This window comes from Schistocerca gregaria, chromosome 2, assembly GCF_023897955.1.
Source record: "Schistocerca gregaria isolate iqSchGreg1 chromosome 2, iqSchGreg1.2, whole genome shotgun sequence".
Lineage (NCBI taxonomy): Eukaryota > Metazoa > Arthropoda > Insecta > Orthoptera > Acrididae > Schistocerca > Schistocerca gregaria.
In genome coordinates this window covers 988847873-988859737 of record NC_064921.1, presented here as the reverse complement: position 1 = coordinate 988859737, position 11865 = coordinate 988847873, and the positions used below count along the sequence as shown (strand labels likewise).

At 46.1% G+C, this 11865-nt stretch overlaps 1 protein-coding gene across 1 annotated transcript in view; it reads left to right on the top strand.

Annotated features, from left to right (window-relative positions):
- The first annotated feature begins 1448 nt into the window (after nt 1–1448).
- LOC126335484 (L-threonine 3-dehydrogenase, mitochondrial) overlaps nt 1449–11865 on the top strand; it is a 265944-nt gene continuing 255527 nt past the window's right edge. The window contains exon 1 of the mRNA XM_049998808.1: nt 1449–1710. The gene's annotated coding sequence lies outside the window, so the exon portion shown is untranslated. The remainder of the gene's footprint in view (nt 1711–11865) is intronic.

Genomic DNA, 11865 nt, shown 5'->3' with positions numbered 1-11865 from the left:
GGATTCATCTCTTGGTCTCCCTATACGGTTTTTACCCTCCACGCTGCCCTCCAATACTAAATTGGTGATCCCTCGATGTCTCAGAACATGTTCTACCAACCGATCCCTAATTCTAGTCAAGTTGTGTCACGAATTCCTCTTCTCCCCAATTCTATTCAGTACCTCCTTATGAGTTAAGTCATATGCCCATCTAACTTTCAGCATTTTTCTGTAGCATCACATTTCGAAAGCTTCTATTCTCTTCTTGTCTAAACTATTTATCGTTCACGTATCACTACAGTACACAACTACACTCTATACAAATACTTTCAGAAACGACTTCCTCACATTTAAAGCCAGGCGGTGTGGCCGAGCGGTTCTAGGCGCTTCAGTCTGGAACCGCGCAACCGATAAGGTCGCAGGTTCGAATCCTGCCTCGGGCATGGATGTGTGTGATGTCCTTAGGTTAGTTAGGTTTAAGTAGTTCTAAGTTCTAGGGGACTGATGACCTCAGATCTTAAGCCCCACAGTGCTCCGAGCCTTTTTCGTTTGACACTGAAATCTATACTCAATGTTAACAAATTTCTCTTCTTCAGAAACGCTTTCCTTGCCATTGCCAGTCTACATTTTATATCATCCATGTTACACTTCAATACAATACTACACTCCATACAAATACTTTATGAAAAGACTTCCAGACACTTGAATCTATACTCAATGTTAACAAATTTCTCTTCTTCAGAAAAGCTTTCCTTGCCATCGCGATTCTGCATTTTATATCCTCTCTGCTTCGACCATCATCAGTTATTTTGCTCCCCAAATAGCAAAACTCCTTTACTACAATAAGTGTCCCATTTCCTAATCTAATTCCCTCAGCATCACCCGACTGAATCGACTACATTCCATTATCCTCGTTTCGCTTTTGTTGATGTTCATCTTATACCCTCCTTTCAAGACACTGTCCATTCCGTTCAACTGCTCTTCATTCCTGAAGCTGTCTTGGCCCTGCGTGGTGTAAATACGAGTTTTCTTCAGACTGCTTCTCTCTTTCATTAGTTGTAGTGTGTACTGTGATATCCGCGGATGTTTTTCACTTTGTTCAGGTTTCGGAAGTGACGAGGAAACGACCTCTTTGATTTGGTCGCACGGCATAGGGTTGTGAAATCAGACGCTTCTTTTTGAAAGACGAACTGCATCACCTTGTGCAGTCACGGAACTCGCGTCTCCTGATACACGAGATTCCAGGAAAATCTGTCGACTTGTATGACACGCGTAGTCGCGGAAACTGACTTATTTTTTCGAAATGGTAAGCAGCTGTATCCGACAACGGGTGGCATGACCCACGACGCCCAAGGTTCTCCCGTAGTTCACGCGCGCGCAAACTCGTTCTGTTTGTCATCCGCACGCGCCAATACGGAAAAAAAGCAAAAAAATCTCGGCGGCCACCGGAACGAGCCTCAGCAGCGCAGTCGGCGATTGGCGGAGCGGCGGCGCGCCTCCTCGCTCCACAAGGTGAGCAGGTCTCGGCTGGCGGCTGGCGGCTGGCGGCTGGCGGCTGTCCCACTGTACCACGAGCCGGAGGCCCCAGTGACCGCCTGCTTCCTCGAGCTTCAGCAGTCTGCACTAGACGACGGTCGGCATCCGCATCCAGCGACTCGGAGATCTACTCCGCCAGCTGAACTTTCACGGAGGAATCGCCTCTGCTGATCAGCCATCCCCACAGAGATTGAGGTAGGTCGGCTATTTAAAAATGAAGCAGTCGTGTACGCCAGTGGCAGTTTCAGTACAGTTCTTCGCCAGGCTGGGAAACTGTATGAAACCCTGTTCTCTCATCTGCCCGGCACTAATGACTGACATCAGCGAAACATTCAGGGGGTTCAGGTGGAACGCTACTATTTTCATCAAATTTGTGACTAGATTGAGGATGTCTTGGTAGGGAAGGGGCAACATGTTATAACGGATGGAGATTCAGTGACAGATGTAGAAATAATTTCAGGTGTGCCTCACGCAAGTATTTTGGGACCTATGTTGTTCATGTTGTATATTACTGGTCTTTCAAACATAATTAGTAGTAACCTAAGACTTCTTGCAAATCTGCCGGCCGGCGTGGCCGAGCGGTTCTAGGCGCTCCAGTCCGGAACCGCGCTGCTGCTACGGTCGCAGGTTCGGATCCTGCCTCGGGCATGGATGTGTGTGATGTCCTTAGGTTAGTTAGGTTTAAGTAGTTCTAAGTTCCAGGGGACTGATGACCTCAGAAGTTAAGTCCCATTTGAACCATTTTTTCTTGCAAATCTAGATCTGCTTCTACATGGTTACTCTGCAATTCACAATTAAGAGCCTGACACAGGGTTCATTGAACCACTTTCAAGCTATTTTTCTACCGTTCCACTCTTCAACAGCGCGCGGGAAAAACGAACGGTTAAATATTTCTCTCATTTTACTACGATGACGAGTGTTCCCTATGTAGGTGGACGCCAACAAAATATTTTCACGCTCTGAGTAGAAAGTTCAAATGGTTCAAATGGGTCTGAGCACTATGGGACTTAACATCTGAGGTCATCATTCTCCTACAACTTAGAACTACTTAAACCTAACTAACCTAAGGACATCGCACACATCCATGCCGGAGGCAGGATTCGAACCTGCGACCGTAGGAGTCGCGCCGTTCCGGACTGAAGCGCCTAGACCCGCTCCGCCACCTCGGCCAGCTGAGGAGAAAGTTGGTGATTGAAATTTCGCTAGAAGATGCTGCCGCAACGAAAAACGCCTTTGCTTTAACAATTGTTACCTCAATTCGCGTATCATATCCGTGGTACTCTCGACTGTTTCATGATAATACAAAACGAGCTGTCCCTTTGTGAACTTTTTTCATGTCCTCCATCATTCCTATCTGATGCGGACTCCAAACCCACGGCAACACTCTAGAAAATAGCGGACAAGCGTAGTGTAAGCAATCTCTTTGGCACACCTGTTGCATTTTCTAAGTGCTCTGCCAATAAATCGTAGTTTTCGGTTTGTTTTCCCCACAACATTATCTATGTACTCGATATTCGTATTTGTAGTCCCTAAGTATTCAATTGAATTTAGCCTTTAGGTTTGTGAAACTCATCGTGTAACAGATATTTAGCGGATTTCTTTTAGTACTCATGTGGATGATCTCTCACTTTTCATTATTTAGAGCAAATTACCACTTTTCGCACCAAACAGGTATGTTGCCTAAATCATTCTGCTATTAGTTTTAATCATATGATGCCTTTGTAAGACGATAAATGACAGTATCTTCAGCAAACAATCTAAAAGGGCTAATCAGATTGTCCCCTATGTTATTTATGTAGATCAGGAACAGCAGAGGGTTCATAACACTGCGACCCTTTTGACAGGAAATAACGAATCCAGTCACACAACTAGGAAGGTACCTCGTAGGCAAATCGCTTATGATGAACGTTGTCAAAAGCCTTCTCGAAACTTAAAAATGTGTAATTTGACATCCCTTTTTGATACAACTCATTAATTCGTGAGAATAAAGAGCTAGTTCTGTTTCACAAGAACGATATTTTGTGAAACCGTGTTGACTGTTTGTCAATTAATTGTTTTGTTCGAGATAACTCATAATGTTCGAACACAGTGTACGTTCCGAAACCCTACTGCAATTCGACGTTAGCGATATTTGTTTGTAATTCATTGGATTATTCGTATTTCCTTTCTTGGGGATTGGTGTGGCTTGTGCAACTTTCAAGTCTTTAGGTACGGATCCTTCTGTGAGCGAGCGGTTGTTTATTACTTTTAACTACGAAGTTATCCTATCAAGATACTCTGGAAGGAACCTGCCAGGTATACAATACGGATCGGAGGTCTTCCTTTTATTAGGTGATTTAAACTGCTTCACTACGCCGAAGGTTTCTACTTGTAAGTTACTCACTTTGGCAGTTATTCTTGATTCGAAGCCTGGAGTATTTACTTCGTCTTCTTCGGTGAACGAATTTTGAAGAAATGTGTCCGCTATCTCTGCCTTATAGGCACTGTCATCAGTAACGCCATCGCTGTTATCGGGCAGTGAAGCTACTGATTGCGTCTTCCCCTCGAGTTCTCTACATACGTCCAGAATCCCGTTGGGTTTTCTGCTAGATTTCGAGGCAGAGTTTCATTGTGAAAACTATTAAAAGCATTTTGCATAGATATCCGAGCTAAATTAGAGCTTCTGTGAAACTTCACCAATCTTGGAAATTCTGCGTACTTTTAAATTTGGCATGCGTTTTTCGTTGCTTCTTCAACAGTGTTATGACCTGTTTTGTGTGCCATAGGAATCAGTAATATTTATCATTAATTTATTCGGTATATACACTGTGTGATCAAAAATATCCGGACACCTGGCTGAAAAGTACTTAAAAGTTCGTGGCGATGCTGGAATTCAGTATGGTTTTGGCCCATCCTTAGTCTTGATGACAACTTCCACCATCGCAGGCATACGTACAATCTGCTGCTGGAAGGTGTTTTGGGGAAAGGCAGCCCATTCTTCACGGAATAATGCACTGAGGAGAGCTATATACGAGGGTCGGTCAAAACGTAAAGCCTCTCATTTTTTTTTCTACTTAAAAAAATTAAGTTAAAACCTTCTTCTGCAATCCACTGCAGTAGTAACTTTCTGTGTCAACAGGTGGCAGCACAGCAGAAGTTTGTAAGATGGCCGACATCGATGTTCGTTTGAGACAGCGTTGTGTGATTGAATTCTTGAATGCAGAAGGTGAAACGCCCATACGCATTCATGAAAGACTGAAGAAGGTGTATGGTGTTGTGACAGTGGATGTCAGCACTGTTAGACGATGGGTTCGTCGTTGTAAGGAAGCTGAAGGGCAAACACCGTTGACTGACGAAAAGCGGAGCGGCAGGCCGGTGAGTGCAGTGACTCCACACAACATTCAGCAAGTTGATGACATCATTCGTGGTGACCGTCGGGTGACTGCAGATGAAGTGTGTCGCAGTATTTCTCTTAGTAAAGGCAGTGTGATCACGATTATTAAACAATTGGGGTACTCAAAAGTTTGTGCACGGTGGGTTCCAAGAATGTTAACCGATCAGAATAAAGAGGCAAGGAAAACAATAGCCTCCCAACACTTGCAGCGCTTCCGTTTGGAGGGAGATGAGTTTCTGAAAAAAATTGTGACCGGGGACGAAACATGGGTGCATTTTTTTGAACCCGAATCAAAGAGGCAGTCAATGGAGTGGCGTCACACAAGCTCGCCGAGGAAGAAAAAATTCAAAACTGTGCGATCGGCAGGGAAAGTTATGGCAACAGTTTTCTGGGATACAGAGGGTGTGATTCTGGTTGATTTTTTGGAGCAGGGATGCACAATAAATTCTGTTCAATACGTCACAACCCTCAAAAAACTTAAAGCACGTCTTCAGCGAGTTCGCCCAACAAAATCAATGGCAGGTGTTCTTTTGCATGACAATGCAAGACCACACACCAGTCGTCACACCTCTGACGAGATTGTCAAAATTGGATGGGAAGTTTTGCCTCATCCCCCATACAGCCCTGACCTGGCACCATCAGACTTCCATCTGTTCGGGCCACTAAAAGAAGCTCATCGTGGGATTCATTTTGAAGATGAGGAGGCCGTCAAAACATCCGTGCGTCAATGGCTTAGGAAGCAGAGCTGTGATTTTTACCGTGCTGGGATACATGCCCTTGTTCAAAGATGGACCAAAACTGTAGAGATGGGCGGAGATTACATTGAAAAATGACAAAATGATCCTCAATGTTGTGGTTTTCCACCTATGTAATTGCATTTAAATTTCCTGACAATTAAACGTAGAAAAAAAAAATAGGAAGCATTACTTTTTGACTGACCCTCGTATGTCGGTGGGTGAGGCCTGGCACGAAGTCGGCGTTCCGAAACATCCCAAAGGTGTTCTATAAGATTCAGGCCAGGTCTCTGTGCAGGCCAGTCCATTACAGGGATGATATTGTCGTGTAACCACTCCGCCACAGGCCACGCATTATGAACAGGTGCTCGATCGTGTTGAAAGGTGCAATCGCCATCCCCGAGTTGGTCTTCAACAGTAGGAAGCAAGAAGGTGCTTAAAACATCAATGTAGGCTTGTGCTGTGATAGTGCCACGCAAAACAACAAGGAGTGCAAGCCCCCTCCACGAAAAACATGACCATACTATAACACTCCGAATTTTACTATTGGCACTACACACGCTGGCAGATGACGTTCACCGGACAATCGCCATACCCACACCCTGTCACCGGATCGCCACATTGTGCATAGTGATTCGTCACTCCACACAACGTTTTCCCAGTGTTCAATCGTCGAATGTTTACGCTCCTTACACCAAGCGAGGCGTCGTTTGGTATTTACCGGCGTTATGTGTGGCTATGAGCAGCCGCTCGACCACGAAATCCAAGTTTTCTCACCTCCCGCCTAACTGTCATAGTACTTGCGGTGGATCCTGATGCAGTTTGGAATTCCTGTGTGATGGTCTGGATAGATGTCTGCTTTTACACATTACAACCCTCTTCAACAGTCGGCGGTCTCTGTCAATCAACAGATGAGTCCGGCCTGTACACTTTTGTGCTGTACGTGTCCCTTCACGTTTCCACTTCACCATCACATCGGAAACAGTGCACCTAGGGATGTTTAGTAGTGTGGAAATCTCGTGTACGGACGTACGACACAAGTGACACCCAATCACCTGAACAAGTTCCGAAGTCTGTGAGCTCCGCGGAGCGCACCATTCAGCTCTCTCACGGTGTCTAATGACTACTGAAGTCGCTGATATGGAGTACCTGGCAGTAGGTGGCAGCTCAATGCACATAATATGAAAATCGTGTGTTTTTTGGGTGTGTCCAGATCCTTTTGATCATATAGTGTATCTTTCAATTGGCGTCAGTACACGCCTACGTAGTCAGATTGGAAGAAGTGGGCGCTGCCACTTAGGAAGGCGTCAGACGACGCAGTTTTCCACGAGTATAATAAGAAACTTCCTGAAAGAAGCTGCACAGATGTCCAGTCAGACCTTGGGAAAATTTCACAGTGGTGCACAAACTGCTAATTAGCTTATAATGTACAGAAACGTAAAACTGTGCACTTCAAAAAACGAAAAAATATATTTAGCCGATAAGATCAGTGAATCTCCACTGCAATCAGTGAACTCATAAAAATACACTCCTGGAAATTGAAATAAGAACACCGTGAATTCATTGTCCCAGGAAGGGGAAACTTTATTGACACATTCCTGGGGTCAGATACATCACATGATCACACTGACAGAACCACAGGCACATAGACACAGGCAACAGAGCGTGCACAATGTCGGCACTAGTACAGTGAATATCCACCTTTCGCAGCAATGCAGGTTGCTATTCTCCCATGGAGACGATCATAGAGATGCTGGATGTAGTCCTGTGGAACGGCTTGCCATGCCATTTCCACCTGGCGCCTCAGTTGGACCAGCGTTCGTGCTGGACGTGCAGACCGCGTGAGACGACGCTTCATCCAGTCCCAAACATGCTCAATGGGGGACAGATCCGGAGATCTTGCTGGCCAGAGTAGTTGACTTACACCTTCTAGAGCACGTTGGGTAGCACGGGATACAAGCGGACGTGCATTGTCCTGTTGGAACAGCAAGTTCCCTTGCCGGTCTAGGAATGGTAGAACGATGGGTTCGATGACGGTTTGGATGTACCGTGCACTATTCAGTGTCCCCTCGACGATCACCAGAGGTGTACGGCCAGTGTAGGAGATCGCTCCCCACACCATGATGCCGGGTGTTGGCCCTGTGTGCCTCGGTCGTATGCAGTCCTGATTGTGGCGCTCACCTGCACGGCGCCAAACACGCATACGACCATCATTGGCACCTAGACAGAAGCGACTCTCATCGCTGAAGACGACACGTCTCCATTCGTCCCTCCATTCACGCCTGTCGCGACACCACTGGAGGCGGGCTGCACGATGTTGGAGCGTGAGCGGAAGACGGCGTAACGGTGTGCGGGACCGTAGCCCAGCTTCATGGAGACGGTTGCGAATGGTCCTCGCCGATACCCTAGGAGCAACAGTGTCCCTAATTTGCTGGGAAGTGGCGGTGCGGTCCCCTACGGCACTGCGTAGGATCCTACGGTCTTGGCGTGCATCCGTGCGTCGCTGCGGTCCAGTCCCAGGTCGACGGGCACGTGCACCTTCCGCCGACCACTGGCGACAACATCGATGTACTGTGGAGACCTCACGCCCCACGTGTTGAGCAATTCGGCGGTACGTCCACCGGGCCTCCCGCATGCCCACTATACGCCCTCGCTCAATGTCCGTCAACTGCACATACGGTTCACGTCCACGCTGTCGCGGCATGCTACCAGTGTTAAAGACTGCGATGGAGCTCCGTATGCCACGGCAAACTGGCTGACACTGACGGCGGCGGTGCACAAATGCTGCGCAGCTAGCGCCATTCGACGGCCAACACCGCGGTTCCTGGTGTGTCCGCTGTGCCGTGCGTGTGATCATTGCTTGTACAGCCCTCTCGCAGTGTCCGGAGCAAGTATGGTGGGTCTGACACATCGGTGTCAATGTGTTCTTTTTTCCATTTCCAGGAGTGTAGCTGAGTGCAACACTTTGTAGGGATATGAAACGGAATGATGACATAGACCCACTCTTAGGTAAATGCAATGGCTCTAAGCACTAAGGGACTTAACATCTGAGGTCATCAGTCCCCTAGACTTAGAACTACTTAAACCTAACTAACCTAAGGACATCACACACATCCATGCCCGAGGCAGGATTCGAACCTACGACCCTAGCAGCAGCGTCGTTCCAGACTAAAGAGCTTAGAACCGCTCGGTCACAGCGGCCGGCAGTCTTAGGTAACACAGGTGGCAATCAGTCTACAAAGCGCAATGCTTACAAATAACTTGTGCGTATCATCTTACACTACTGCTCTATTGTGTGAGCCCACACCAAACAGAACTGACATGGGGTAGAGAACGTGTGGAAAGAAGGGCGACACGAATGGTCACAGGTTTGTTTGCGCCACTTCAATTGGCGGACGCTTGAAGATTGACGCCAACTAACTGGCGAAAGCATCCTCACAAAGTTTCAAGAACGACCTTGAGAAAAGGACTAGGCTAATTACATAATGCACGCAAATTCATTCCTCCCTCGCTCCACACGCGATTGCAGTGGGGAAAAGCTCTAATATTCGGTATCAATCTACGTACCGTCTTGCACTTCAGAGAAGTTTGCAGCGTATGTACGTAAATAATAATAGTAATTCCATGTGGCTCGGTGGCCTCGGTCAAATCTTGTCTACAAGAAAGCAGCAACGCCAGGAGACAGTATAGATTTCAGAACGACCTGAAGATGACTGATGAATGGTACAGGCTCTGGCAGTTGGCCCTGAGGGCAAATAAATGTAACATACAGGGTGCACCATTCAAACCTCCCTGATTTCATAGACCCAGAAAAAAAGAATTTATATATTTATCATCAGTACACCTCTATATGTGAACCATTTGTAGCACGAAGAATATCGACTCTATATTCAATTTATTGCCAAGTTCTTTGTAACATTTCCTCTGTTAATTTTGCAGTCGCACTAATGATACGATGTCGCAACGTAGGGATATCATCCACTTTGGTCACATTCACGCGGCCCTTCACGAATACCCACATAAAGAAATCAAGTGGCGTAATGTCGGGTGAATGTGCTGGCCAGGCAATGCGTTCTCCGTGACCCATCCAACGATTGGGAAATTTCCTATCCAGGAATTTGCGAACGGCCGTTGACCACACTGGCGGAGCTCCATCTTGTTGAAAAATGGCGTTGGGTTTTAAGTCTTGTATCAGGGGGTACACAAACTGCTCCAGCATGTCCAGATACACTGACTCATCCACTGTTTGTTCCGCAAAGAAGAACGGTCCAAAAATCCTGTCGTGCATTAGCCCACACCACAGGTTTAGTTTACCGCTATCACGAACATGTTCAATGACAATGTGCGGAGTTTGCGAACCCCAAATCCGAACAGTATGCCTATTAACCCTTCCTGATAGATGAAACGTTGTCTCATCTCAGAATAAACATCTTTCCAGGAAGCTGGCATCCATATCAATATGCTGCAGCATATTCGCAGCAGATTGTTGTCGGTGTGGTTTGTCGTTTGGCGTCAGATGTTGCAGAATTTGAACTTTGTAAGCACACATTCGAAGCGCAGGTGAACTACACGATGCAATGTTGACAGAGGTACATCAAGTTGCCTAGATGCTTGACGAATTGACTTACGTGGGCTTCTGAGAAACGTGTGTCTGGTGTCCTCCACTGTCTTCTGAGACTCCCTAATTTGCACCGCCAGAATGTTTCACAACACATCCTGTTGCCAGAAAATTCCTATACCATTCCTTAATTGTTTTCACATCAGGTAGATCACATTCGTACACACGACGATAATTTCTTTGCGCAGTAATCGCCGATTTTGTTTCTGCAAACCATACTATTGCTTGCTCGCGCTGCTGTAGAGCCGCCATTTTCACTTCATGTGACCATGCTACACTCCAGTGACGATACTTGGCACTTCTGACGCGGGAATATAAATTCTTTGAGATAGTGTACAATGTGGTGCATTTTTCACTGTCGTATCTACTGTGGTTTTCTCTCCTGGGTCCTTGAAATCAGGCAGGTTTGAGTGGGACACCCTGTATTGCTTATACATAGGAAAAAACTGCTACTGTAGAACTACATTGTTGATCACAAATTGCTATAAACAGTACCTACCGTAAAATATCTAGGAGTAACTACCCAGAGCGACTTTAAGTCAAATGATCACATAAAACAAATAGCAGGAAAAGTAGATGCCAGACTGAAATTGACACGAAGAATCTTGAGGAAATGTAACTCATCCACGAAGGAAATGGCTTACAAGGCGCTTGTTCGACTATTCTTGAGTATTGTTCATCTACCTGGGGCCGTTACCAGGTAGGACTGATAGAAGATACAGAGCAGATCCAACGAAGAGCGGCGCGTGTCGTCACGAAATAGTTTAGTCGGCGAGGGAGCGATACAGAGATGCTCAACAAACTCCAGGGAAGAATCGGACAACTTATTACTTCCTCCCACATACATCTCACGAAGTGACCATGGCGAGAAAATTCGAGAAATTAGAACTAATGCAGAGACTCGCCGATAATCATTCTTGCCCTGGGGCATTCGGGAGTGGATCATTACCACGGGGCATTTGGGAGTGGTCCAGGAAAGGGGGGGGATCAGCTACTGGTGCCTGAAGTATCCTCCGCCACACGCCGTTGGGTGGCTTGCGGAGTATGATGTAAATGATCTATATCATATGTTTCAGTTACCCTACTGGGAACAGTGGACCTACAGTTCAATGTGGAATCTGATCCTCTTGTCTTTTCTGGGGAACCTACACTTTATTTAGAGATGAATGCTAAAAGGCTGAGTGAAAATCCTAAGATCCAACTGGGATTCGATCCCGAGACTCCTTGTTGTCCAAGCTCAGGATTTATTGCTGGGCCACAAGATCCGACTGCATACAGATGTAAATGTGTAAGTGTAGATGAGAGAAAAGAAACTCTTAAATTTTTCACATACAAAGAGTTTTCCTGAGCAAACAAAAATCTACTTGTTGAATTTATGTCGCTCACAATGATTTTTGTTGGAACATTCGATATTACTGCAAACTAAAGTAGAAGAATTAGCGAATTTTTTTCTTGAAATGTTGATTTGTCTGCTGGCTTTCACGCTTTACTAAATGCATTGCCGAGTGCTGATATTTGCAGTGACATTCTAAACTGCGTGAAGGTCATCGGAAAATGCCTGTTACTGAAAGAGAATCGATGACAACACGTACAGTAGGAGGATTACGAAGTATGCTGTAGGGAAC